The sequence below is a fragment of the Sturnira hondurensis genome, unplaced genomic scaffold, assembly GCF_014824575.4.
Source record: "Sturnira hondurensis isolate 20B ecotype Veracruz unplaced genomic scaffold, ASM1482457v3 Scaffold0000780, whole genome shotgun sequence".
NCBI lineage: Eukaryota > Metazoa > Chordata > Mammalia > Chiroptera > Phyllostomidae > Sturnira > Sturnira hondurensis.
In genome coordinates, this window is record NW_028073411.1 from 16,069,810 (window position 1) to 16,096,389 (window position 26,580).

General features: G+C 55.1%; 1 protein-coding gene across 2 annotated transcripts in view; it reads right to left on the reverse strand.

Moving 5' to 3' along the window:
* The window catches only part of JAKMIP1 (janus kinase and microtubule interacting protein 1), a 90,504-nt gene extending 69,624 nt beyond the window's left edge, over nucleotides 1–20,880 (reverse strand). The window contains exon 1 of one of the 2 annotated variants that reach the window (XM_037046100.1): nucleotides 20,611–20,880. The gene's annotated coding sequence lies outside the window, so the exon portion shown is untranslated. Of the gene's footprint in view, nucleotide 1; nucleotides 875–20,610 lie in introns of those variants that run through there. The other variant, XM_037046111.1, reaches the window with a different exon arrangement.
* Between the last annotated feature and the right edge of the window lie 5,700 nt (nucleotides 20,881–26,580).

Below are 26,580 nucleotides of genomic sequence, written 5' to 3' on the forward strand. Positions count from 1 at the left end.
CCTGCAAGGCTCTGCTCACGTGGCTTCCTCACTCGGGACACCTGCCCTGCCTGTTCGTTCTCTCCACAAACTGACTGTGCATCTCCTGGGCTCCCAGCTCAAGTGCAGACGGTGAAATGGAAAGAGCTGAGCCCTCATGTTGCCCAAGATCTCGCAGGGGAGGCTCATAATCAGATGACTACAATGGAGTGAGGTCAGCACTCAGAGCCTGGGGGGGCTTCCTGGAGGAGGTGACCCACCCCAAGCTGTGTCTTCAAGGAGAAGTAGGAGTCTAACCAGGCTGACCTAGGACGAAACACCACGCCCTAGTAGATAACTGTTTTTATGTGTTTACATGTGTGCAGGGAAAACTCAGAAGGGTCCACCTACCTCTGGTCACCTCCCAGGGAACGGAGCAAAAGAGGGTCTGTGAACTCCTTTATTCTCTTCTCTGAGTAATTACAACAACAAACACTACTTTAACAACTTTAGAAGGCAATAAAACTTCAAGAAAAACGTGAGGGAAGGAGAGAAGTGAAAACCTGAAGGAAAGCTGGTCCACAAGCCAAGTCTACAACTGTAATGATTCCTCTACAGAGGGAGGAATTAATTTTGCCAAAAGCCTCTGCCCCATTTTGGAGCCAGACCCAGTGAGTCTGCTCAGAACTGAGCTGTGGGGTGAGCCGATCTCCCCACCTCCGAGTGACCGTGACCACAACGCCAGAAGGGCGGAGACCCCAGGGCGGACAGGTGCGCCCCTCAGGTGTGCCCACCAAGCCTCAGGACATCCCTCCTGCCAGGAGCGCTCTCTACAAACTTTTCATTTCGCAGAGTTTCAAACTTCCACGAAGTTCCAAAAACAGTACAATAAACTCCCTACAGCTCCATCCAGGCACACGGTGGTCCACCTTTCCCACCCCTGCTTTATCTGTCTACGGAGATGCGCTCCTACGCACGCCGGTTCCTTTCGAGGAGATGCACGAACATAAACTGCAGACCTCAGGGCCCCTCCCCCTAAATGCGTGACATGTGTCTCTAGACACCAAGGACACCAGGGCAACAGTCGTCACACAGCGATCAAAACCAGGACACTTTCTCACGGGGAGACTCCAGAGTCAGGCATCACCAACATTCCCGATAGCGCCCTGTGTCGCACAGGGATTCTTTCGCTGGACCCAGGCCTCCGAGCACTGACTGGAGAGCAGTCAGTCGTGTGCAGGATGCAGCCGCACCTGTCAGGGGTGCTCTGAGCCACAGACCTCCCCAAAATCAACTGGAAAAGTAAAACATAATGACAATGAAGAAAAATAAGCATCGTTGGGAAAGAATGGCCTTTGACAACTCGCAGGGCAGGCCAGCTGGAAGGGACCCTGGGCGCAGGCATGAGGGTGACAAGGGCCCAGCTGATGCCAGCCCTGATCTTTGGCTTCACATCTAAAAGAAACAAGCCATACAGCTTGCCATGGAGTCCCCATGATGCAGAGAGGGAGGGGCCTGGCTCACACCTCTCAACCTGTTCGCTCACACTGGGGTTGTCATACAGTCATGTGGGGCCTCAGTTCCCCCACCGCAGAGTGCCGGCCCTTCCCCAGGGTGCTGTGGGGCGGTTACAAGGCGCCCCCAGGCTCCCTGCAGGCTCTCCAGGAAGAGGCCCGGGAGCGCAGAGCAACACCACCCCTAGCCCACACCCTCGTCTCCAGGCCAGTTCCCGGGCTCTCCCCAGCTGGGCCAGCGCACCTAGCTCCTGCTTGGCTCCTGCTGAGGAACAGGTCCTTCTGCCACCCCCTCCCCACCATCTGTCCCCCACCAGCTGCTTCCTTACCCTCTGTCCTGCCCCAAGCAGGCCCACGGGCCCCCTCATCCATGGCCACCCTGATCCAGGGTTCCTTCGTCCTGGAGACCACCACTACTGTCTTGAGAATCAGGAAACAGGAAACCGTTTTTGCAGACTGTACTTGGTTCCCCCCGCCCTCAGGGTGAAAACCCAACTCCTTTCGGCCTGAATACGGCCCTTCTTCACCTGCTCCTCACCTCCCCGCTCACCACAGTCCCTCAAACTCCCCTCACTCACCAAACAAAGCAGAGAGCAGCAGCCCAGGCAGCTGGGTGGCATTCTCTAAGGGACGGCTGAGGCCATGGAGGCTCAGAGAGGTTGGGGAACTGGGCCAAGGTCACACAGCTCAGGAATGACAGAACCAGGGCGTTGCTGAGTTTCCAAATGGGCCCCTTCATTCCACATAAAAGGTACGTTTCGTCAACACACACCTCTCTACCTGCCTCCTGTCTCCGGACAAAAATGAGAGGAACGCTGGAACAGTGGTTCGAAGGGTGGTGGAAATACGAATGAATACTGTTCTTTCCTCTTTTTGCAGTACTTTCATTAACTTTGTCCAGTTTTATGTTCACAGTGGAAAAGTAAGAACGGCCAGAAATCAGTAGACACTACGTGAGAGAGTCCCGCGAGCATCTCATTCACTCGTGGAGGATACACTGTACAGGTGATAACACGGGGGGGAGGTGTGGCTGGCTTCAGAGGAGGACCCCCTAGCGTGGCTGGCACCAGGCTGGACCTGCCACCCAGCTCCACCCAGGCACATGGACGCTCCCCTTGACCACCTGCCCACCCGAGCGTGCAGCCCTCCCGCAGATCCTTGGCTGTCTCTCACCTGGAAAAGACTCTGGATTGGGGCTCAGACTTCTGTTTCTGATTAGAGTGAGAGATGCTTCACGACCCTTTCAAAAGGTTACAAGAGGAAGTACGCACTTATTACGTGGGCATGCTGAATCCTCTCCACGCCTGCCCCCTCTGAACCTCAGTCTCCTCCATCTAAGATGCTGCTACTGACACCATCCACCATCTGTAACAGAAACTCCTCGTGGAGGCCAAGGCGCCCTGCTCAGCACACACAAGAGTAAGTAGAATTACCACGTACCGAGGACGGTTTAAGTGCAGATCCTTTCCTGGGCACTAAAGATACAGAGAGGAACAAGCCACACTGCTGACTTGGAGAGACTGGAGGTCTAGTGAGAGAGGACTATAGACCCCTAAAAGGCTTGAACTCAACCTTGAACACAGCAGGGAGCCCTGGGGAGGTCTATGCCTGTGCACTTCAGATCGGGGTTGCTCAGTTTCCACGCTGAGGGCTGCCTAGAGGCAGCCCCCTGGAGGCAAAAACAGTCCGTGGCCACACCTTCTCTGGCGGGGGAGGTAGAGGCCGCAGGTGAGCCTTAGGAATGGACGTTTTGAGAGGCAAAGCCAGACGGGACCTACGGCCACAGTGAATGGGGACCGGCCAGAGTCCTACAGCTCCAGTTAAGCTGTAGTGCACACTTTAATCTGTGTTTGCACCTCTCCAGTCACCAAGCACCTCATCGCTCCTGCCCACAGGGCTGCTCTTCTGCAGAAACTGGAAGCAGCCCTGTGCGGTGTGGCCCCAACCCACTCAGAATGGGGCAGCGGGGCCAAGGCGGCTGGGGCTGGGAGGAGATGCCTCCATGCTTACAGCTAGGGACATGGAGGCTCCCAGAGGCGAGTGACTGGCCCAAGGCCCCACCAAACGGGAGAAAGACCAGGGACTTGAGCACAGGTCTGACAGGCCCCCGGCCCTGCTTCAGGACGCCCCGCAGTGGGCGAACATCTTTGCAGCATTGACAGCCTGCGTGGCCGGAAGTGCAGGTGTCTTTCACAGTGGCAGGCAGGGCATAGCCCCTGTTGTCCTGTGCGGTGACCCCTGCCCGGACACCCACTGGCATCCTGAAATCACGACAGGACCTTGGGGAGGCAGAGGGTATTGGTAGTCAGACGTCAGGCTTCCCAAGGGGAAAAATATTTAGCAAACATTGATGGAGAGGAGAGAGAGAGCTGCAGACTTGGAAGAGACGTTGAAAAAGGCCATCTGTCCCACCTCCCCATGGCACAGACGGGACATGGAGCCCAGAGAGGGTGTGTCTAACCCAAACGTGCACAGGGAGGCAGGATTTGCACCTGGCCTCCTCACTCCCAACCCTGCACTCTTCTTCCCCTGGCTTTATACTTAGTCTAGTTTATAAACCACGTTGCCACCACCTCCAGGAAGCCCTCCAGGATCTCCAAGACTTCTGCCCATGAAGACCAGGGCCTCCCAGGAAAGCTCAGACTTCACTGTTGGCCGGAATCCTGGCCCCCATCCCTTACTGCCTGTGGGACCTGCATCCAAGCATGTCGCCCGAGCCACAGAGAATCCTGCCCAGAGTGAGTGCTGCCGGGTCTGATGCCAAGCAGCCCCTTCCACAGACCGACCCAGAGAACAGCCACACCATAAAGCCTGCAGTCCCCTAAACATGAACACACCCCGCCACGCGCTCCCCTGCAGTGCCACCGCACATGTCAGAGCCACCACCTTCTCTTACTTGTCGGCTGAGGACTCCTGGCTCGTCCTACACCCTTAAGGCCGCCCGCGCCGCCACTCCTCTCCTCCCTCCCCTGTCAGCTCCCTCAGCTCATGCAGAAAGGAGGTTAGGTCAACCTTAAGCCCTCTACTCCAGCCCTGCATCGCGCTTCTCCATCCCTCACAGGGTTGCCGAGCATCCGCCACTGACCTTTAAACGGGAGCCTGACTCCTCCCCTTCTGCTTCCTGCCCCCGCCCCTTGCCTTGGCCACGCCCAGCACCTGCTTCCGTCCCGCCCCTCCCCCACCCGGAAAACCTCAGTGTGGGTGGGCCGGGGGGCCTGGCTCCTATGCTGGGACCCCAGGACTCCCTAGATCTGACTGTCAGGGAGCTGGGCCACCTCCTGGGGCCTTGATCTGCCCCCCTCCCCCCTTCATGCCTGCATCTGAGAAGCCCAGAGAGGAATGTAAATCACCTGCCCCGGGGGCCTCTGGGTAAACAGCATAGCCTGGCTGGAACAGCACCCTGTCCCATCACCACCACCTTCCTCCTCCATGGAGCTTGGCCACAAAGCCACGAACCACAGGAAGCCGGGCCCCTTGTCCTCAGACACAGGCGCGCCTGCTACCCGTGACGCCACCCTGCTGCCCAGCATAGAACGAAGGAAAGGAGGTGGCCAGGGGAGTGGGGGGGCCTCCGAGTCAGGCCACAGGCGTCTCTCGGGGTCTCACCCCTGCCCTGCGTCCCTCAGAGTGCCCCTGAACCAAGAACCGCCGTGTATAAGGGCCTGTCCCATGTGGGCGCGGGCCTGCCGCAGCCATGGTAGTCCATCCTTAAGACCTTCTGGTAAAAAGGGTGACAGTGTCATCCCATGTGGCAGATAAGCAAACTGAGGGCCCAAGGGGTGAAGTCACTTCCCAAGGCTCACAGCTGGTAAGCGACAGAGTCGGGACTCAAACGCAGGTCTGTGGGACTCTAGGGCCACATCCCAGCTGCCCCCAGAGTGGCTTCGGTTCGGTTTTCGGTGTTCAGGACACAGCGTCGTGCCCGGCATGCTCTCAGAAGGACTGAGCAACACTCTCAGGGTGAACAGCCAGGCTCCCCCCTGCACGCCCTACCCCGCCCTCCAAGAAGCACACTGACAGAAGCCCACTAAAAATGCCACTGCATTGGCCCCAGCACGCCCATGACACTAGTTTCCAAACAGCCCCGTTCATGAAAAGCTTCCAGCAGCATCAGAAACCACTTCGATTTCCCACCAGACACACTCACACACACTGGCCATTTCTGACAAAATTGCTTCTAGTGTTCAGAACCCATGGAACCAAATTATCGCATAGAGGAAGGACGGGTTTTTTCTTTCAACATCCACAGGAACAGATATAACTTCCTGTCAAACATGATGCACATGTGAAGTTTTCTTTTTTATGTGGCGTTTCCCTCAAATGCTGCACCACAGTGAAGCTGGAGGCAGGGATGGTCAACAGGAACCAGTGCCTGTGCCACAAGAAAGACCCAGCGCCGTGGTGGCGCCCACACTCCCGTCAGATGGATGCCGGCACAATTCAGCAAGCATGCGCCCTCCAGGAACAGCAGTCCCGGCTCACATGGCTGTCACTGTGCCCGAAATCGTTCCCATTTTCCAAGCCACTTCTTATGCCCCGGTCCTGTAACACAGGCATCATTAATGCCCATTCCAGTGTCCCAGCAAGAAGAGGTGAAATACCTCGGCCAAGCGGACCCAACCAGCGAGTAGGGGCGGCAAGTTATACCCAGGTGGTCTGGCTCCAGTGACCACGTTCTCATCTGCTGTGCGGGTGCCAGATACAAGGCTAAGACATGAGAGCCACAAGAGTGACCCAAGCACCGCCTCCTCAGGGAAAGGCCGAATAACTGCACTCACTGGCCACCAAGCCCAGGCACCTGCACGGCTGGGGGAGGCGGCTGCCCGGTGCAGACCACAGGAAGACACGGGGTCTTTACACGCTCAGTCTTGGTTCACATGAGGCCCTGGAGCGACAGGAATCGTTTTCCTCATTTCGCAGGGACCAAATTCCAGCTGAGAGCAAGTAAAGCGCAAGTCCCCACCTGTAGGCAAAGCCTTTGCTCTTTCAATGGCTCCTTGCCGGCCCTTTATTGCTGGGAAGGGCCCCTTAAGAAGTCCCAGAAGAGGCCCCAGCCATCAGGCCATTTCTGTCCCACCTCTGCTGAAATGTGTCGTGTACTCACACCACCGAGAATAAGCCGTTGGGACTTTCAAGCAAAGAGCAACTTCTCTTGTGGTTTCCACATCCTTCCTGCACCCGCCAGGCCGTGTGGCTTGACGAGCCCAGGGCCCTCCACGACAGACACCTATGGGGGGGACGGGGACACAGAGCTGGTACGTGTCCTGGCTTCTCTCAAGAAAGGGACTCCAGAACTGGGAGGACAGGGGTAGGGGGGTGGCATGAGGCCAAGACAAGTAGGGAGACACCAGGGGTCTAAGGACACTGATTACAGCACCAGGTGCTCGGGCCGGGTGCACTTCCTACCGGGTTTCTCACCACCAGGTTACTGGCTGCGAAAGATGGTCGAGGCTGACCTGGTCAGGTGCAGACATTCGCTGAGCCCTTAAACATCCTGGCCCAGGATGGTGTCCGGTGGTTCCTCCACACCCTTGACGGGTTCTAGGCGAGTTGGGGAGACAGGCAGGGAAACAGACTGTTGACAACGCAGCTGGTGACTGGGAGGCCGGGGCCATGGAAGGAAGGAAGGGACGTCTGTCTGCAGGGGCCCCGGCAGTGGTGAGGTGTGGGCCTGCAGATAAAGGAGCAGGGTCCGGGGAGGCAGGATGGCATCGTGGCGGGGCGGGGTGCAGCCGCGGAGCACAAGCCCACTCTGCGTCCCCTTCTTTGTTCAGCGACCCCCCAGGGCCTGCTGTGCCAGGCCCTGGACTCTGGCCAGCCAGCGAGAAAGACTATGAACAACAAGAGCCTCGCAGAGTGGCCGGGGCTGTGACAGATGTGGGGGCCTGAGGGAAAGGGAAGTGGCGAGGCGGTGGGCCTGAGCCACCTCTCTGCAGGTGTGCAAGACCGGAGGAACGAACAGAGGGGTCATGGCAAGGCCAAGGCAGGCAGACCATTGCATAAGGTGGGAGCCAGTGTTACAGACCAAATGTCTGTGTCCTTTCCAAATTCATAGATTGGAACCCTAACCCCCAAATGGTATTTGGGAATGAGGTATTGGGAGGTTGATTAGATCAGCCCGGGGGAGCCCTCCTGATGGGACTAGAGCCCTTCCAGGAAGAGATGCAGGAGAGCTGAGCACACGGGGAGAGCGTGGCCGTCTGCAGGCCAGGACACCAGCTGTCCCCAGGGACGGAGCTGGCAGCGCCTGGTCTTGAGCTCACTTCCAGAGGACGACAACACAGACACGGCGTCTGTGAGGGGCTGGTGGTCGCTGCCTAAACTGGAGCAGAACCTCCAGCCCCTCGGGGCACGCGAGATGATGAGCGGACCTGGGCTCAGACTATGTGCTAAGGAGCACAAGGCTCCAGGAAGGCGCTTGTTGGGGGGGAAGGGCAGGAGTCAGGGGTCTGGGCAACACGTTTGATTCTCATTTTTTAGGTGTAATACTCTTAAACTATGCAAATAGCATACAAATTTAAATAAGTGCCACAGCAAATGTTAACCGTCTGGTGAGCCCCCGGGACAGGCAGGATGCAGACCTGAGACCAGGAGAGGTGGGGAGGGCAGAGGAATGGGCTTTCCCAAGTGGGCAGCGGGCACGAAAGCGTGGACGCCGGAAACAGTGGGAAGCCAGGAGTCCAGCTGAGCCGGGACAGGAAGGCATGACTCGGGGTGATGGGGGTGAGATGCCTGGGAAGGAAGCTTGAGGGCTGGAATGTCAGGCTGACGAGGTGGACCTTGGCCTCAGCTGCGGGCTGGGCCCTGTGTTTGCTGGCACTGATTTCTGATCTCACTGCACTGTGGTCAGAAAATGGGCTTTGTACTATTTCAATTCTCTTGAATGTACCAAGGTCGTTTTATGGTCAAGCATACGACCTACCCTAGAGAATGACCCCTATGCACTTGCAAAGAATCCATCTTGGTGAGGCTGCACAGAAAGCTGGTGGGAGTGCAGATTGGTGCAGCCACTGTGGAAAGTGTGGAGATACTTCAAAAAATAAAAAATAGAACCACCATACGATGCAGCGATTCCACCTCTGGGTATTCATCCAAAGAAAGTGAAAACACTAACTCGAAAAGGCAAACGCAGCCCCGAGTTCACTGCATGCTACTCCCAAAGCCGTGGCTTCAGAACAACCTCAGTGCCCACTGAGCATAAACGGATACAGTAGCAGTGGAGTGCACAACAGAATGCGACTCCGCCATAAAAAGAATGAAATCCTGCCGTTCGCAACAACGTGGATGGACCTCAAAGGCACTGTGCTAAGTTACTACGTCACGAAGACAGACAGAGAAAGACAAAGTACCATTTGCTGTCACATACATATGGGGAAAAAACAAGCTGATAGATACAGAAAAAAAATGGTGACTGCCAGAGGTCAGGGAGGGGGGCGGGACAAAGTGGGCAAAGGGGTGGTAAGGCACAAACTTCTGGTTATAAAATACAAAGTCCGGGAGGCGCCATGCACAGCACGCAGCCCACAGTTATCTGAGAGCTGCTAACACCGTAGATCATGAAAGCTCTCATTGCAAAGGAAAAAAATTTTACAACTATGCATGGTGATGGATGTTAACCACGCTTATGGTGGCGATCATTTCACAGCAAACAAATATCAAATCATCATGCTGTATGCCTGAAGCTAATATATCAATTATACCTCAACATTTAAAAAGAAGAGTATGCATTCTGATGTTCTTGGTGGAGTGTTCTGTCAATGTCTGTTAGGTCTAGTTGGTTTACTGTGTTGTTTAAGTCTTACATTTCCTTGTTGACTGTCTGTATACTTTTCTACCCATTACTGAAAGTGGGCTAGCCCTGGCCGAGAAGCTCAGTTGGTGAGAGCATCCATCCGGTTCCCCAGGGTCGTGTTCAATCCCCAGTCAGGACACATACAAGAACCAACCAATGAATGCATGAATGAGTGAAACAACAAATCGGCGTTTCCCTCTCTCTCTTTCTGTCTCACTCAGAAAAGAATCAATCAGAAAAAGAAAGTGGAGTATCGAAGTATCCCATTACTATCTCGGGATTATCTATTTCTCCCTTCATTCCAGTCAGTTTTTACCTTATGCATTTTCACACTGTTGTTGGGTGTACATATGTTTATAACTGTTACACCTTCCTAATGGACTGACCCTTTATCATTATAAAATGGCCCTCTTATCTGTTTTTATAGTAAATCTATCTTGTGTGAGATCAATAGAGTCACTCCAGCTTTCTGTGGTTACTCGTTGCACGATGTAAGTTTTTCCGTCCTCTTACTTCCCATCTATTTGTATCTTTGCATCTAAAGATGTGTGTCTCCTGTAGAGGGCATATGGTTAGATGGTTTTAAATATATTCTGGCAACATCTGCCTTTTGATTGGATTGTTTAGTCCATTCACATCCCATGCAGTTACCGAGAGAGCTGAGTTCACAGCTGCCATTTTCCCCTTGTTTTCTGTACACCTCGTGTCTTTCCGTCGCCTCTATCCCTCCTCAGCTGTGTTCTTTTGCATTCAGTAAATCAGGCACTGTGTTTGGCACGTAAGTCAGAGCAAGAACGTCAAAAGTACATTTCTTTTTGATTCAGAAAGCAAAAATGACCTCCGACCATCTTCAGTTCCTAAATGGCTCGTGTTCCAATGAATCGTGACTGTTCTTTCTCTGGTCATAGTGAGTGGAAGCAAATTGATTATTCTTCCGATAGCCGCAGAACGCCACTTGGTAATGTGCATGGCCAGCTCCCTGGTACAACCCGACCTCCCCACAAGCGGGAGGTATGGGGCCATCTGCAATGTCCTGGGGTCACCTTCATGACGTGCGGTGACGAAGTGCAGTGACAGCTGAGTGCTGTGGACCACAGTGGGAAGGGAGGGTGGGAATGTGCAACAAGGCCCAGGCGTGGGCGTTTTCAGACGGCGGCCTCCCTCTCAAAGCCAGCCGGCACTGACGCGGGGAGGCTCCGGTGGGCGGAGGCCCCTTCTGCACCTGCTGCAATGAACAGAGAAGACACCGCCCTAAACTCATCAGCCCAAACCCTTGCCTGCGAGTGATTTCACTCACCCCGAAACCTCATTAGTTAACCTACTATTCATCGACAAATGTAAAGGGAAGCTCCAGTCCAGAAGCTTGTGACCCACAAAATCCCAAATCACAATCTACATTGTGATCACCTGGGGCTGGGGCACCCAGCACCAGCCCCCCATCTTCGGGCTTCAGCACTCCCAATTTCTGATAACCTATCAGCAACAGGGTTGGGCTGTGAGTTTGTCCAAGGGGCCTTGCCTTCGTTTTGGCCATCCCTATACAAAGCCCAGGGGGTCCAGAACGCCAGGTCCCGCTAAGCTGGGCTCGCCCTGGGTGACAGGCACACTTCCAGGGAAGAGAGATGTGGCAGTGAGGCGCCCATCTGCCTGGCGGTGTCAACAGGTTAGGCACGATCCAGGCCCTCGTTCAAAATAAGACGTCTGCCTGGCAAACAGAACCCCGTCCGGCCCTGATCCGGGAAGGCTCCAAGGCGTCCTAGAGGAACCAAGTACCAGCGGGCGTGACAGGCTCACACCCCCAGCTGTCCTGGCCCAAGGATGCAGCCCTGCTGACTTCCAAAAAGAAGTGGTGTCTTCCAAAGCTCATTCAGAGGCTCGGCTTTGGAGAAAGGGGGAACTGAGGCCAATTTAACAACAACAAAAACAACCTTCTGTGAACACCGGGTTGGGGGGTCCTGCGATAATAACACCAGGTGCTTGCAAGCAGGTGTGGGCGTGGAAACAGGAGGACCTCGTCAGCCGGCCCCTGCAGAGATGGAAAAGGCTCTCCCCGGGGACCTCTTCACATGGAGCACAGGCACCCTGGAACCCGGACAGGATGCCAGAGCTCGGGGTGAAGTGGCTGGTCTCCCTCGTGGCTCCTGGCTGGACTGGGGACTCATGCCGGATTCCCACCCAGGCCTAACAGAAAGCAGCGAGGATGGGGTGTGGAGAAGAGCAGATACACAGGACTACAGGGTGGCCTTCCCACACCCTGAGAATTAGCTGCCCTCGTCCAATCAGAGCTGGCAGAATCAGCCGCCCTTGTCCAATCAGAGATGACGGAGGACAGCCCCGCCCACTGTGGGAAAATGCTGAGATGCCTCTGACATTTAGGGGCCTGTAGAAAAGGAACGAGCAGTTGCAAATTATGCAGAGAATAGCACAGTCCTGGCGCAGTCACTGTGTGCAGAGTGGAGGTGACAGGAAAGTGGCCCAACGCTCTGAGCCATACCAAAGTAAGCGTCTGACTGCCAGGCAGAAAAAGCGTACTACACGCCAGGATAGACTAGGTCCATCCCTGCTCTCCTCAGGAGGCCTGCGCTGGGGTCTCCTAACTAGAGACTGAAGATGAATAAACAGAAACCGCATTTAAATTAAAGCTGGGGGAGCCTGTGGGGGAGCCCTCACGCCCTACCACTCACCCTCCGTGACCCCACACAGGAAAAGCATACTCTCCACCCTCCAAGAACAGGAAGACTTCTACTCTACTATGCCCACAGGAAGGAGGAGGATCTTCTCCTTGCCCAGCAACCCCTCAGCCAATGAAAAGCCACCACACCTCCAGCTCCCGATTTCCTCCAATGAGCTCTTTGCTTCCAGCAGCCCCCTTCCCTCTGTAGAAGAACATTCTTCTCCCTTCTTCTCAGGACTTGTTGTTCATGGCTTGCCATCATACCACATGTCCAGAATTGCAATCCTTTGTTCCCCCAAAGCTCATTTTGCTGGAGAAATATCTGGCGGTTTGTTTAAGGTCAACAAGACCAGCTCTCCTCACCGGTACGATTCTCCATCACGACTCCTTACCTCTTTCAGGAACTGTCAGTCTTGGTGGCCAGGTTGGCATTTTATCAAACTTGTGTAGACTGTGGGTCTCCCTTCCCTGCCCCCCAACCAAGGATGAGCTGCCAGTGGGCGGGGACTCGCCATGCCTGGTCCTCACGGGGCCCTAGTTCCCTCCAGGGGCACACAGGAGGCCCTCAAAGGCGCACTGTTATCATTTTCATCCAACTGAGCTCCTAGTTTAGAGAGGAGGAAACTGAAGCACACACACACACACACACACACACACACACACAAACATTAACTTGCCTAGAGTCACACGCTTCACAGAAGGCAGAGCCACCAGCCTGAGCCTGGCTCCTGCCCTCCAGGAGCTTACAGTCGACAGCAGCACTGCCCAAAGGGGCACAATGTGAGAGCCCCAGAGCAATTTTAAATTTTCTAGGAGCCACGTTAAAAAAATAAAAAGCAGGTGAAACTAATTTTAATGAAACATTGACTTAGGTTAATGAATCTACTAGTAATGTTCCAATTTGTACCCAATGTTAAAATTATTACTGAGCTCTGCCCTAGTGGGTGTGGCTCAGTGGGTTGAGTGGCAGCCTGCGTGTGAACCAAAGCATTGCCAGTTCCATGCCCAGTCAGGGCACATGCCCGGGTTGCAGACCAGGTCCCCAGTAGGGGGCACACGAGAGGCAACCACACAGTGATGTTTCTCTCTCCCTCCCTTCCTGTCTAAAAATAAATAAATAAAATATTTCAAAAAATTATTACTGAGCTCTTTTACTCACTTTTCCACTCCAAGTCTTTGATATCCAATATACATTTTTCACTCACCAGCTCAGGTCAATTCAGACAAGCCACATTTCAGTGCTCAATAGCTCCGTGTGGCTGCTTTTTTTGGACACTCAGCTCCAGGAGGTCCCCTGGCTTCTTCAGGACAAACAAGTGTAGGAGTTAGGGAACTCATTCTCAACCTTTAAGGCCACTGCTACAACTGCCACCAACAGCAGCACCAGGGGACAAACACCTACTGCACCCCGACATGGCTCTGGACAGTCTGCATAGGTTACTTCTGACCTTCACACTGACCCCGAGACATAGGACACTCGGAACAAAAGGAGCTCAGAAAGGTTAAGTGATGTGGTCTAGACTGCGGAGCTGGTGCGGGGGGGGGGGCTGGGAAACTGCTTCCACTCTAGCTTACAGGGACAGGGGACTGGTCGTAAATAAGGAAACAAACCCACTTCAGAGTGTGATGGTTTCAGAAGAAAACAGTGCCCCAAAGGAGGGTAACAGTGGGGGGTGGGGAGGCAGCTTCTACCTCGGACTAGGCAGGGACGACCTCTCCGCGGAGGGAAACTTAGACTGAGACGCGAAGGATGAGAAGAAGCCAGCTCTGGCCAGGGCAGGGCGAGCGCATGCCAGACCTCAAGCAGCAAACACAAAACTCTCCAAGCAGGAGAATCCAGCCTGTTCCAGGAACCTACAGCAAGGCAGCCGGGCTCCCAGCCCTGTGCCAGCTGCCTCTCTAGGCCGCTTGCTTGGCCCCCACGCCATCCCTCCCGCCTCGAGGCGCTCCCACGCTGTTGGCTGCCAAATGAGAAGCCAGGAAACCATTCTTCAGGTGTCAGGGACAAGTGAGGCTGAAGCTCCGGTGCAGGGCCTGGCACTCTACGTCATCTGATGAGTGGCCGAACCGAGGAACAAGTGAGCGGAGGGTGGCAGGGGCGGGGGGCAGTGGAAGCACCAGAAAAGCAGAACCCGGGCAGCCAAGGTCCCAGGCAGCCAAGGTCCTGGGCAGCCAAGGTCTCGGGCAGCCAAGGTCCCAGCCAGAAAGCTTTAACACTTGAAGTCTTGCTTCCAACACTATTCACACTAGCGAAAAGGTGGAAGCAAACCAAATACCCACCAAAAGACCATAAAATGTAGTATGTCCACACACTGGAATAGTATTCAGCCCCCAAAGGGATTAAAGTACCAACTCAGGCTACGACATGGATGAACCATGAGGACATTACACTCAGTGAAGGAAGCCAGTTGCATATAATTGCACTTACGTGAAATGTCCCAACAGAGAAGCCCAGAAACAGAAGGCAGATCGTGATTACCAGGGGCCGTGGGGAAGCATAGGGGGTGCGGAGTGACTGCTTAAAGGGTGTGAGGTTTCCTTTAGGGCACTGAAAAGAGCTAGACAGAGGTGGTGATTGTACAACGTACAATGGATGTACTAAATGCCACCGAAGGGCACACTTTAGAGAAGTTAATGTTATGTTGTGTGAACTTCACCTCCAGTTAAAAAAAACAAGGAAGGAGGAGAAAGAAAAAGAATTATTTCAACAGAAGAGGCAGGTCGTAATCCTGTAAAGTAAAACCCTGTGTCCCGGCAAGCAGAGAAGAGAGACCTGCCTCCAGAAACAGCAGGATACATGGGAAGAGAGAGGACAGAGGTTCCAAGTCTCAAAGACCCAAAAAGCTACTTTACCAGGCCAACCGGCGCCTCCACTCCCGAAGCCCGTCCTCCCAGCAACCTGCCTGTCCTCCGAGGAAGCCAGACACCCTCAGTGGTGTGCGCCCCCCCCCCCCCCCCGCCGCCCAGGGGCCAGATGGGACTCCCAAATCAAAATGCAGCCAAGGTGGAGACACGGGTCCAGCGGGCCAAGCCAGCATGTCCCCTGACTGGGTACACACAAGGCCATTACTGCCACAATGGGCAGCCTTTGGCAGTCCTGGGATGGCCGCACACAGAACCTTCTTTCATTCCTGAAAATGGCCCTTCAGGCCAGTTCAGGCCACGGGGGAGAGGACAGTGGGACGCCTGCACACACACAGCATCTGGGTCCTCCCGGGTCCAGTTTGTAGTTTTAGGAAGCATGGTGGGTCCTGAGGACGCTTCCAGGCCCCAGAAAGGATAAAGGGGATGCCAAGGGCCACAGGGAGAGGCCAGATGGACCTAATACCGAATAAGGTGAGGCTGCGGGAGGGAAGAGCACGGTAGCTCCAGCCCACTGCAGGAGTCCGGGCCTTCACCTGTTCTTTATTTCAGCCTTACCCCACATTGCCTGCAGGGGGCGCTGGGGCTCACCCCATTTTACAGAGAGGGCGCTGAGCTGGGGAGGGTTCGGAGGGTGCAGATGCTTCCGCCATGAGCCAGGTGGTAACCAGCAGAGCCAGCATTCAAACCCAAAGCTGCCACGGAAGCCCCCCCTGGTGCTGCATTAGAAATCGGCCACTGATACTGGCTTCCTTCGACAAAGCCCCCTCGAGGCAGCATGGGGTCATGGTCAACAACATGAGCTGCCAGTTCCGGTGACAGGGTGACAGAAAAGTTCTGGAAATGGAGGTGGTGGTGGTCATGCAACAGTGCGAACATACCGAATGCCACCAAACCAGACACGTCAACGTGGGTGACGATGTGTGAGTCGCAATTAAATAGTAAACGTATGTAACACAGTGATCATTCAAGAAAAGGGCACAAGCCCTGGCTGCTGTAGCTCAGTGGATTGAGCACAGGCCTGTGAAGTAAAGGGCCACCGGTTTGATTCCCAGTCAGGGCACATGCCTGGGTTGCAGGCCAGGTCCCCAGTAGGGGACACCTGAGAGGCAGCCACATATTGATGTTTCTCTCCCACTCTTTCTCCTTCCCATCCCCTCTCTCTAAAAATAAATAAATTAAATTTCTTTTTAAAAAGAAAAGGGCACGATCCAGGCCATGAAGAATCGTCAATAGATTGTTTAGAATCGATATCATACAGACCACATTCTCCAAACATGGTAAGATTCCATTAGAAGCTAATAAAAAATGTAAATCCCTCCCTCCCCCAGAAAAAATAATAATAATGTGGGCCACTTGGGTTCAAATCCCTGCTCCCCACTTAGCAGCTCTGTGACCCTGGACAGACTTGAGGCCTGTCTGTGCCTGTCTGTAAAGTGGGAAGCGCAGCCATCTCCTCTCGGGCTTGTGTCCAGGACTGAATGGACTCCAATCAGGGACAGACAGACAGGGGTGGGGGTGGAAAACCCCTTCCGTAAATGTTTCTGGCTTCACAGGTGTCTGCCACAAGTGCCCACGTCTGCCAACACAACCCAAAGCACCACAGACAACAGATGCACAGATGGACACGGCTGTGTGTCAATAAAGCTTTATTTACGAACACGCAGCAGGCTGAAGGGTCCTGCCTTGCCAACCCCTGGCATGTACCCTGGCACTCGGTAAGTGCTTGGCAAATGCTTACTATTGTAATTAAGAAAAACGTCATTTACCTCACTTCACAACCAATGAAAGGTACACTTCTTGTGACACTTTCGAAAATAAACACTAACACCAAAGGCGAGCACCGAGCCCGTCCCCACTGGAGACCTGGCCCCTCCCTCACTCTAAGCAGCCCCGTGCTTTACCACCAGGCCCTCCCCAGCACTCCTGCCCTTCCCACCCCTCCAGGAGGGGCTCCTCTGCCCTGCCCATCACAAAGTGAGCCCCCCACTCCAGGCCCCCTCGGGTCCCAGCCCCTCCCCGCTGGCCTAAATATAGACCCTGGGCTGGCCAGGTGGCCTGGGAAAGGCAGGAGCAAAGAAAACACTTCCCAAAAGCATGCAGGGCTAGCGTGACAATGCCGAGGTCCCCCTGCTGGCCAGCCCCAGGGTCCTTTTCTGAGCCTCGATGACACAACACCACTGGCTGCCAGCACTGGCTCCGAGGTGATAGGCTTCTCTCACAAACAGTGAGAAGGCCCCTCTCACTGACCTCGCACCCCCCTCACCGACCTCGCGTGCCCACCCACAGGAAGGCCGTCCTCCACTGCAGGGTCAGCCTGCTTCACGGGGCCACACCTAAGCTGTGAGCAAGGCTTGGCTGACTTCCAGCCCCACCCCCACACTGCACACAGCCCTGGATCGTCAGGTGCCCACATAATCCTCACCCCCGGAGCAGTGCTGCGCAGCTTAAATATGACAACTCACAGCAAAAGTGGGGGTTTGAGCAACAATAGCTACTTTCCCTACGTAAACATCATAGAAAAAGGAACTGGGCAATGTGAAGCGACTTGCCCCAGGTCACACGGCCGGAGGACCTGAGCTGGCCCTCGGGCCCCCCTGACCCCACCCTGTTCCTTCATGGCCCCGTGGCTGCTGCTTATGATCCCGAGTCCCAGTAAGAGTTTTCCTAGGAACTGGATGGAGGTGACCGCAACGGCCTCACCCAAACTCTGGCAGGAAAGAAGTCCAGATGAAAGGCACCAAAGGACCTGCCTCGGGATCAGGGAGGCGGCTCAAGTGGATTCTGGATTCAGGGTTCTCGCAGGCAGCTCAGCACCTTTTCCCATGCGTCTGCACAACCCACGCAAGCCCATGCACCCCCACCCTGCACCCTTCCTGTTCGTCGCCACTGCTTGAAGACTTTGCTCACTGATGTTAGCTAAGAACATTAACTGAGTGTTTGCTCTGCCAAAAAGCTAAGGGAGTCATTTTCAAATCACTTATCATAGGCTCCCTCATCATGGTCATCACCTCTGACTAAGTGCCTCCTGTGCCCAGAGCACCCACCCGCTGAAGACACACGCCATCCTCCTTTGTACAGGAGACAGAGGCTCAGAGAGGTTAACCTCCTTGCCCCAGATCACACCGCCATAAGGAACAGGATACAGGGAGTCCAAATTCCGAAGCCCTAAAGGTTGACCTGACAACGAGAGTTGGGGGGTGACAAAAGTCCAGGACACACTGTGGTCATCCCTGACCTTCCCCCAGGAGGCACCCCACTTTAGGTAGAAGGCCCAGGAGAGAGGCGCCAGAGCAGACAGAGGCAGCTTCCCAGCCTCAGCAGTTAAACAAACAGCTGGAGCATGCAGTGCTGCCTGCTGCAGGCTCAGAATAAGAAGAAACAACTTCTCAGGCCAGGAAGCGGGGGGCCTCCACAAGCCTCTACCCTGCCCCCTCCCACCCCCAGCAGACCCAGGGCAGCCCCTCACACTCTCCCTCTCTGCGCACGTCTCTGAAGGCACTGGCAGAATGGGAGCCTGTGGGACTGCCTCCCAGGAATATGGAGCGCCCAGCAAAGCCAGCCGCCTCTCAGACCTCACTGTGCCCCCAGCACCCAGGGGCAAGGTCTGCTTAAAGCAAAAGGATGCAAACATGCCCTGGCTGGTGTAGCTCAGTGGACTGAGTGCGGGCCGGCAAACCAGAGTATCACAGTTCGATTCCCAGTCAGGGCACATGCCTGGGTTGCAGGCCAGTTCCCAGCAGGGGACGCATGAGAGGCAACCATACATTGATATTCCTCTCCCTCTCTCCTTCCTTTCCCCTCTAAAAATAAATAAATAAAAATTTTTTAAAAAGGATGCAAATAGTACCCTGTGTATGGGGATCAAGTTCTTAGAGAGCACAGGTGAGAGGGCCACACAGTCTGCTCGGCAGAACCAGGAACACCCCAGAGAAGTAATGTAGGAGCTGGGCTTTATCGTAGGAGCAGGAGTTCTCCAGACAGGCGAGGGTGGCTGCGACAGTGTGGGGGGAGGGGGAGAAGTGGGCCAGGAAAGCTGGGATGCAAGGAACCTGTGAGGTCGGGGAGCATGGGGAGCCCAGGATGGTTTGTGAAGGAGGGAAATGGCAATGACCGCATTTGTTGGGCCCACAGGAGGGGCTTCTGGGTGGGAGAAGCTGCAAGGAGAGAGCTGCCCCAGACTTGGAGCAGAGACACCCAGCATAGCGGACCACGTGCACTAGTCTCGGCAGCAACAAGAACTTCTCGATGGTCCGTGCACCTCCACGGAGTTGCCCCAAGAGTTTCCTCAGAGCAGCAGGTTTCCACGGAACTGACAATGCCCACATGGGTGCCCAACATGCCAGGGTTCCCTGACCGTCCACCCCATCCCCAAATCTTCCTCTCCTCCTCATCCATCTGGCCTCATGATAAGTTAGGGGTGAGGGACCCCCAAGGCCCTGTATTTACTGTAGGTGGTGCACTGTGTGACCAGCTGAGGCTGTCCCTGCATTCCCAAACTTCCTAAAATGGTCAGGGAGGGGGAGGCCATCAGAAAGGACAGTAGTGTGTCCAACTCTGCCACATAGGGAAGCTCAGGAGGGGCAAGGGGTTCTCCTTGACCTTGGTCCAGAAGGAGTCAGCCAGTTGAAGGAAGGGCGTTTCCAGAGAGGGAACAGCACGAGGAAAGGCCCAAGGACAGAGTGCCTGCGAGTGCGCATGGGAGGGCTGGGGTTGGTGGAGGCGACCCAGAGGTTCGATACAGTACAGTATCTCTAGAGCTTAAGGAGCCAGTCAGACGCTGGCGGAGAGCCCAGACTGGCCAAGCAGGCAGAAGAAGGGCAGGGGAAGTGGGCGGGGGAGGGGGGTGCTTCTAAGGTGAAAGACGAAGCTTGGCAAGTGGCCTCTATCAGGGATGACCAGGCCGGACCCTCAGGAGCCCGCAGCAAAGAGGGTGGAGTGCCGGAAAGACGAAGAGAGCCAGAGAAGGAGCTGGAGTCGAGGGCGTGGCGGCGCACTAACACAGGCCTGAGAGGCAGCTCGCCTGAAGGCAGGGTGCCGGACATGGTTCCCAGCCCAACTGAAGCCAATCCCCATACACCATCTCCGGAGGCCTAGTGCTCCCAGGGCGCGCCAGCCAGGCAGGAGGGTGGCTGGGTACCAGCCTTTCTTCCCATCTTTCGAGCCTCCTCCCCGGCGCCCACGTGGGCGGAGCAGCGCGGGGGTGTGCGTGGCAGGAGCTGCAGCAGCGTGTACTGTGCGTGGGGTGGGGGGTGCAGGCAGGGCAGCCTCACCCTCCCGGCCCCCAGCTGCCGCTGCACGGTCCCTGGCTCCATCCTCTGTGCCACCTCGGCTGGGATCCGGGAACCCTGACCTACCTGTCCAGTAGGACGCTGTGGGTAGAGGCCGGTCACGCCCCCCCTAGCCACTCCCGGAGGCACTGGGTGGATCCCCTCCCCCTCCTTAGTTCGGGGGCGGAATGGGAGATGTACGGAAATAGGGTTGCCGTGAGGAAGAAAGAGGGGCTGGGACAGGACTGGGAGGGACGTAGGGAGAGAGGCGACGTGGAAGCCTCCGGCCGCAAGATGCTGCGGAGAGATGTGGAGAGGAGTGGGGGATGGAAACGAAAGAGTGGGGGCCCACCGAAAAGAGAAGCGAAAGTGGCAGGGGGATCAGGAGCGGGCGCGAAGGCTGGAAGAGGAGGTGGGCGACGGGGTGGGGCGGCACCGGTTACCGCGTCCCTTGCCACCGGGTCCGCCCATCGGTGGCGAGGTCCGCGGGTCCCCTTTGGACAGCGTGCGCCTCCATTCCCCCGGCCTACCTGTACCTACCTGCTCGGCGCTCAGGCCCGAGCCGGGCGGCAGCAGCGGGCGTAGCGAGCGCAGCCCCGCGCCGCATCCTCCGGCCGCCACCTCCCTGCCCCGAGATTACGCCGCCGCCGCCTCCGCCTTATAAAGAACAAAACGGAAAAGAAAAAGGATGCGTAAAAAAAAATCGTAAGAAGCAAAAGGTGACGACGGCCTGATGCGCGCGCGGCTCGGCGGGGGTCCAGCTGTAGCAGCGCGGGTGACAGCGTTCCCGGCAGCCGGCCGGCGCGTGCCGCACACTCCCGGCGCAGCTCCGGCGGCCGCCAGACGCCCGGCTCCCAGTGAGGCCCCGCCCCTCCCCCGAGGCGCCTCCACGATTGGTCTGTTCCCCTGTCAGTCAGAGAGGAGGGCGAGGTGCTCGCCTCGCCCCGCCCCCGCCCCGAGCCTACGCCGAGAGCGGTACCGCTGCGGGAGAGGGGGCACTGGCAGGTCTGAGCGTGCGCACTGGGCAGGGCAGCCCGCCCCGGGGAGTGGCTGGGATCCCTCGGATGAGCGCCCCATCCTGCGCCTGGTCTGGGTGTCCTTTGGGTAGAAGCTGTCACTGGGAGGGGCTTCGAGGCTCCAGTCAGAGCTAACGGCCCCGGAGGTTTGCCCCTACCCTCAGGAGGGTCGCATCCAGTTTTGTTTTGTTCTGTTGGGGGTTGGTATCTAAAACCTGAGGTTTACCATCCTAGGCAGTTGGTGCCGGAGGAAGATACAACGACAGCAGGTATGGTATTTTCCCCTTTGTACAGAAATCCGAGGATCACAGGTGAAAGGAAAATGTCGAAGGGGCCACAGCTAACATGTGGCGGGGTGGGGATCTTACTCCTGAGCCCGTGACGGTCACCTCTGGGCAAAGCCGTGTCACCAAACAGTGGTGGAAGGAACGAACGATGTGGTGCCCATCTGAGGCCCGAAGGAAGGGTGGCTTTGAGCTAGGCAAAGATCCATTCCGCTTCGTTCTACAGATATTCAATGAGCACCTTCCAGGAACCAGGCAGCGACGGAGATCTTAGGGATACCGCAGGGAACCGCGGAATCACATTCCCGCAAAGTGAAGGGAGGACAGGGCGTCCACCCGAAGCCTTCTCCTAAGCGTAAGTAAACACTTAGAGGAAAACGTGGCCTATTTGAGAATCTTAGAAGGAGCAGATGCCCCTGGGCCAGAGTGAGGTGAACGGGAGTGGCCAAAGACGAGGATGGGGAGAGGGCAGAGGCCGGCGCATCTCCTAGGCTGTGGGGAAAGTGCTGTTTACCCCGACACTGTTTGCCCCGTAAGGTGGTCCCCAGGACACTATCGGATTGATGTATTTAAAATGGACTGGTCAGGATAAACTACAAGAAGACCCAGTGACCAACACACTCAAATCCCACTGTCTTTCTTGCTCATGCAACACCATCCCATCCCTCCGGCAGAAGGCCCTGCTCATTCTGGTTTGTCTCAGCTGGGCACCTAGGGTCGTTTTGGTAGTAGAAAGAAAAGGTGGCAAACTGTACTGGGTTTTAAAGCTTTCTGTTGCAAGAGACACATCACTCCCCTCAGGCTTCATTGGCCAAAGCAAGTCACATGGCCACCTCTGGCTTCATGGATTTTTTTTTTTTAAATTAGGGATGGCACCTCATTGCCTGAACAAAACCAGGGTTCTGTGGGTGAGGAGGAGGGAGGGTGTATGAGACAGGCAGCTAGCAGTGGCCCACACGGTTTCATAAAGGCTTCTTCGACCTAAAGCTTCTGCAATCTAGAGGCCCTCTCTAAGAATTAAGGAAAATTTTACAAATACAAATTAGTATAAAAGTGAATGTTTATTTAGAATAATAAAGAACAGTTTTTTTTAATGTTGGAAGTTGACAGATATCACAAACTTTATAAAATCCAGAGAAATAATAATTTTTAAAATTAACTACCTGACATCCACCTTTATATCTTTCTTTCCATTTTTTCTTGTTGTTGCTTTTTCACTCTTTTGGAAACTCTCTTCATAGGACAGTGATTTTGTAATATTTTTTCTTGTGGAGAAAATAGAAATTCCGGGCCTTCCTCCAACGATGAAATTTTTTCTGTGTTGGTTACAACACTTTCTTTCAGCCTCATAAGTCACTATCAGTCCTCCTGCTCATTTGCTGTCAAATTTGGGGAAACCTCTCGCCTTCTTTCCTAAATGAACACCAAGATTTAGAAGAATTACTGTGTCCCGTTTCCTTATTGTGAGTGTGTGAATGTTCACAGTAAAGGGAATGGTCCACACACACACATGGAGATGACTGAACCAGTGCTCCCTGCACCTCTGTGCCCCTCACAGGCAGGTGGGGAGGCACCGGAAACAGGCAGATGCCTGGGCCACTCTGCACCCCACTGAGGTGGAGCCTCTGAGCAGCAGGGCCCAGCAATTGGGATTTTGCTGAGTGTCCCCGGTGGTCCCCACGCGAGCTGAAGGTCCTGGACTAGGTGATGCCCAGCTTGCTTTGTGTCTCGGAAGGTTTGCAAGTCCAAGTCTCCCTGTTGGAAGAATTGCCTTGTACACCTTGTGTCTCCTCCTCCACCCACATACTCTGGTGCCAGGACCCCTAACACAGGTTCTGACCCCGTGACCCTGGGTGGGCACAGCAGGGGGGAGGACAATCCTGGAAGCCATTCTACCTGCCCGGGAAGTAAGAGCTTGACCTTCACGGGTTGGCTGAGAACCATATAAACACAGCCCATTAAACTCAGATGAAGGCGTTGCTGACCCAGCTTCCTTTCACCACTTCCCCCTAATGCCCTCGGCCACCTCAACACCTTCTGGTATGAGAGGAAGTGTGGTAACAGGAAGTCAGAGGAATAGAGACAGCGGGTGTTATGGGCTAACTGTGTCCCCTCAAAATCCATGTGTGGAGGTCCTAACCCCCGGCCCCCGGGGCCTCAGAATGTGACTGTATTTGGATATCAGGCCTTTAAATACGTGAGGCCATTGGGGTGGGTCCTGATGCAACCTGACTGGTGTCCGTGTAAGAAAAAGTGATAGGACGCAGACGCAGAGAGACAACCTTATGAGGACACAGGGAACAGACATGCCAAGGAGAGGGGCCTCAGAGGGAACCAGCCCTCCCTGCACCCTGACCGTGGACTCCTGGCCTCCAGAAGTGTGATAAAATGAGTGTCTGGGCCACCAAGGCCGAGGCACTCTTACCGCAGCCCGAGCAAACTGATACAACCTAACCCACTCAGACACGGCATGGCATCTGCTGTGTGCCAGGGCTCTGCCCAGGCACCGGGGACACGGCATGGGAACAGCTAGTGTCTCCTCAAGAGCTCATGGGCGGTGGGAGAGACGGAAGAGTGCATGGATCACTCTGATGGGGGAGCCCCGGCAGTGGTGGGCAGGAGAAGGAGCTCCTAGAGATGCCTGAATGAATCAGAGGGGCTTCCTGGAGGAGGAAACACTTGAACTGAGTTTAAACAAGGAGGGGAGAGGCAGGGGGAACAGCGTGGAAGCACGAAGACCATGACATGGGTTTCTGGCCTGCTGCCCCCCACAGGACACGCACATTTAAGAGGGTTCTGCTGGTGATTAGGGAATTTGGGAGAGGGCCAGACAGCGCTGCAGTGGGGGCCGACTCTGGCCTGTGCAGGGAGGCTGGGTGGGAAGTGGAGGGGAGAGCTGTTGAGTGGTGGTGATGAGGCAGGTTGAGGGCCAGATCCAGGTTCAGCCAGGGTCCCACAAAGACAGGTCAGGACCCCCTAAGTGGCACACCGCCCCCCACCCACCCTTGACTGGGTGGTTGAAAATGATCCAGTGGATAGGACTTGCTTTTTGTGTGGTGAGCTGTCCTGGGCTGGGGACTGGGGCGGGGGAAGGGGACGGGTAGCAGCAATAACAAGAGCTAACATTGGTCGGGCTTGCTCGGAGCAGGCCCCCAAGCTCAGGGTTCTGTGAGGATCAGCTATTCAGTCTGCACAACAGCCCTTGGCAGAGCGAGGTTGGGTCATTTGTCAAAGATCACGCAGCCAGTGAAACCAGGATTCAAACCCCAGCAGCCTGGCCCTGGGGCTAAGGGAATAATTACATCATTAACTAACATTTATCGAGCACTTACTGGGTTCCAGGTACTACGCTGAGCCTCACATGTATTAACTCGTTTTGATCCACACTGTGTCCTTAGAAACTGAGGAATGGGAAGGTTCGGTGATTTTCCCAAGGTCACAGGCAGGTAAGCGGTAGAGCCGCCTCCTGCTGCAGCAAGAAACAACTCAACTCCCGGCTGCGGCAGAGACACAAAGGGAAAGCCCCAGGCATCATCTTGAGCCTCGGTTCCTCCATCTGAGCAATGGGAAGAGCGGCACTTACCTCACAAGCTGGAAAGGCTATTGAAATACAATGAGGTCTTTCCAGAGAGTATGCAGCCATGTAATATGAGAAATAGAGACATTTATTGAAGAAGGTACAAGAAACATTGTACATAGGACAATGACACCTCAGTCCCCTTTAAAGTAAGCATTTTGGGACCTCGAACAGTTCTCCCAATCACCATCAGCTGCCCCATCGCAAATTCCTGAATCTTGTTGATGGTCTGAAATTTCTTCTCTTTCAAAGGTGATTTTAATTTTGGGAAAAGCTGGAAGTTGCATGGCACCAAATCTGGGCTGTAGAGGGCTGAGTCACCTGGGTGATTTGATGTTTCACCAAAAACCTTCACAAGACGTGGTGCATGAGTGGGTGCATTGTCATGATGAAGCTGCCAACCACCAGTGGCCCATAGCTGTGGCCTTCTGAATCATCTGAATCGTTTCCACAGAGGAATGTTCAAGCTTAACATAAAATGTGATGCAGATTCATTGCTCTACTCACTCAGTCATTTTGAATGCGACAGCCACACAGTACACATTCTCACTCAATGGCATGTACTGCCCCCAGTGACTAGTACAGTGAAGTCGTCATTGTTCACACATGCACATTTGAGTCCACTCTTCTGGCTGCCAGGTTACATCGGTATCATGCAAACCGTTCTCATTATAGTAACAATGGCTGGGCTTTTTAAAGACAGACCTCATAGATTATGATCGTGGGGCACCTCAGATGGAGCCGGGGCTGCTCAGTGTGCCCAGGTGGTGAGCACCGTGTGTATTCAGAGCAAAAAACTTACCTCATTCCATCTCTGCAGAGGGGGCCTTGTGAGGCCCATTTCCAGAGGAGACAACCAGGACTTGGGGAGTCCCAGTGACCCTGATGAAGAGGATCTGGAAACTCCAGCCGGGTCTCTGTGACCCTGAGTTGACACCCTCCACCAATCCCTTTCAAACCCAAGAGGACGAAGATGGGAATCAGCCTAAGTGAAGCAGAGCTGCGTGGCTCCACGGACAAACTGGAGAACTGATTAGCAGCAGAGGGAGGTCCCCGGTGTGGAACTGTCCTGCATCCTGACCATGCAGGGGGCACAGTAGTCTGCACTTGATATAATTACCCAGAACTGGACACACCCACGCACACACACATGAGTTCACACGAAGGCAGGGAACTCTGAGTTCGCTGGGTGGAGCGTGTCGAAGCTGATTGCCGGCTTCCTCCTGTCACCCTATTGTCCTATGGTCCCCCAGTCTTGTGAGACGGCAGCAGTGGGGAGTCTGGGCGAAGGGTGTCCTGGGTCGGTCTCTAGGTACTGGTTCTTACAGCGGCACGTGACTCTGCATATTGCCTCAGAATAAAACGTTTTCCAGACAGACTCTGGGGAACGTGAAGGCAGCAGACCGAGGCTGTGGCACAGGGCACGGGGAGCCCGTGGGCTTTTCCTCCACAATCGGGTGGAGCCGCCAGGAACGGGGTGAGGCGGGCAGAGCGCTCACGTTCTCTGTCACCGTGTCACCATCAGTGCGGGGGGCGTCTGGCCTCGTCAGTGTCGAGGTCCCTGTCCCGGAGTGTGTTCTTCTCCTCGCTACCTTTCCATGAAAACAGCTTTCTGTGGGCTATTTCTGGACAT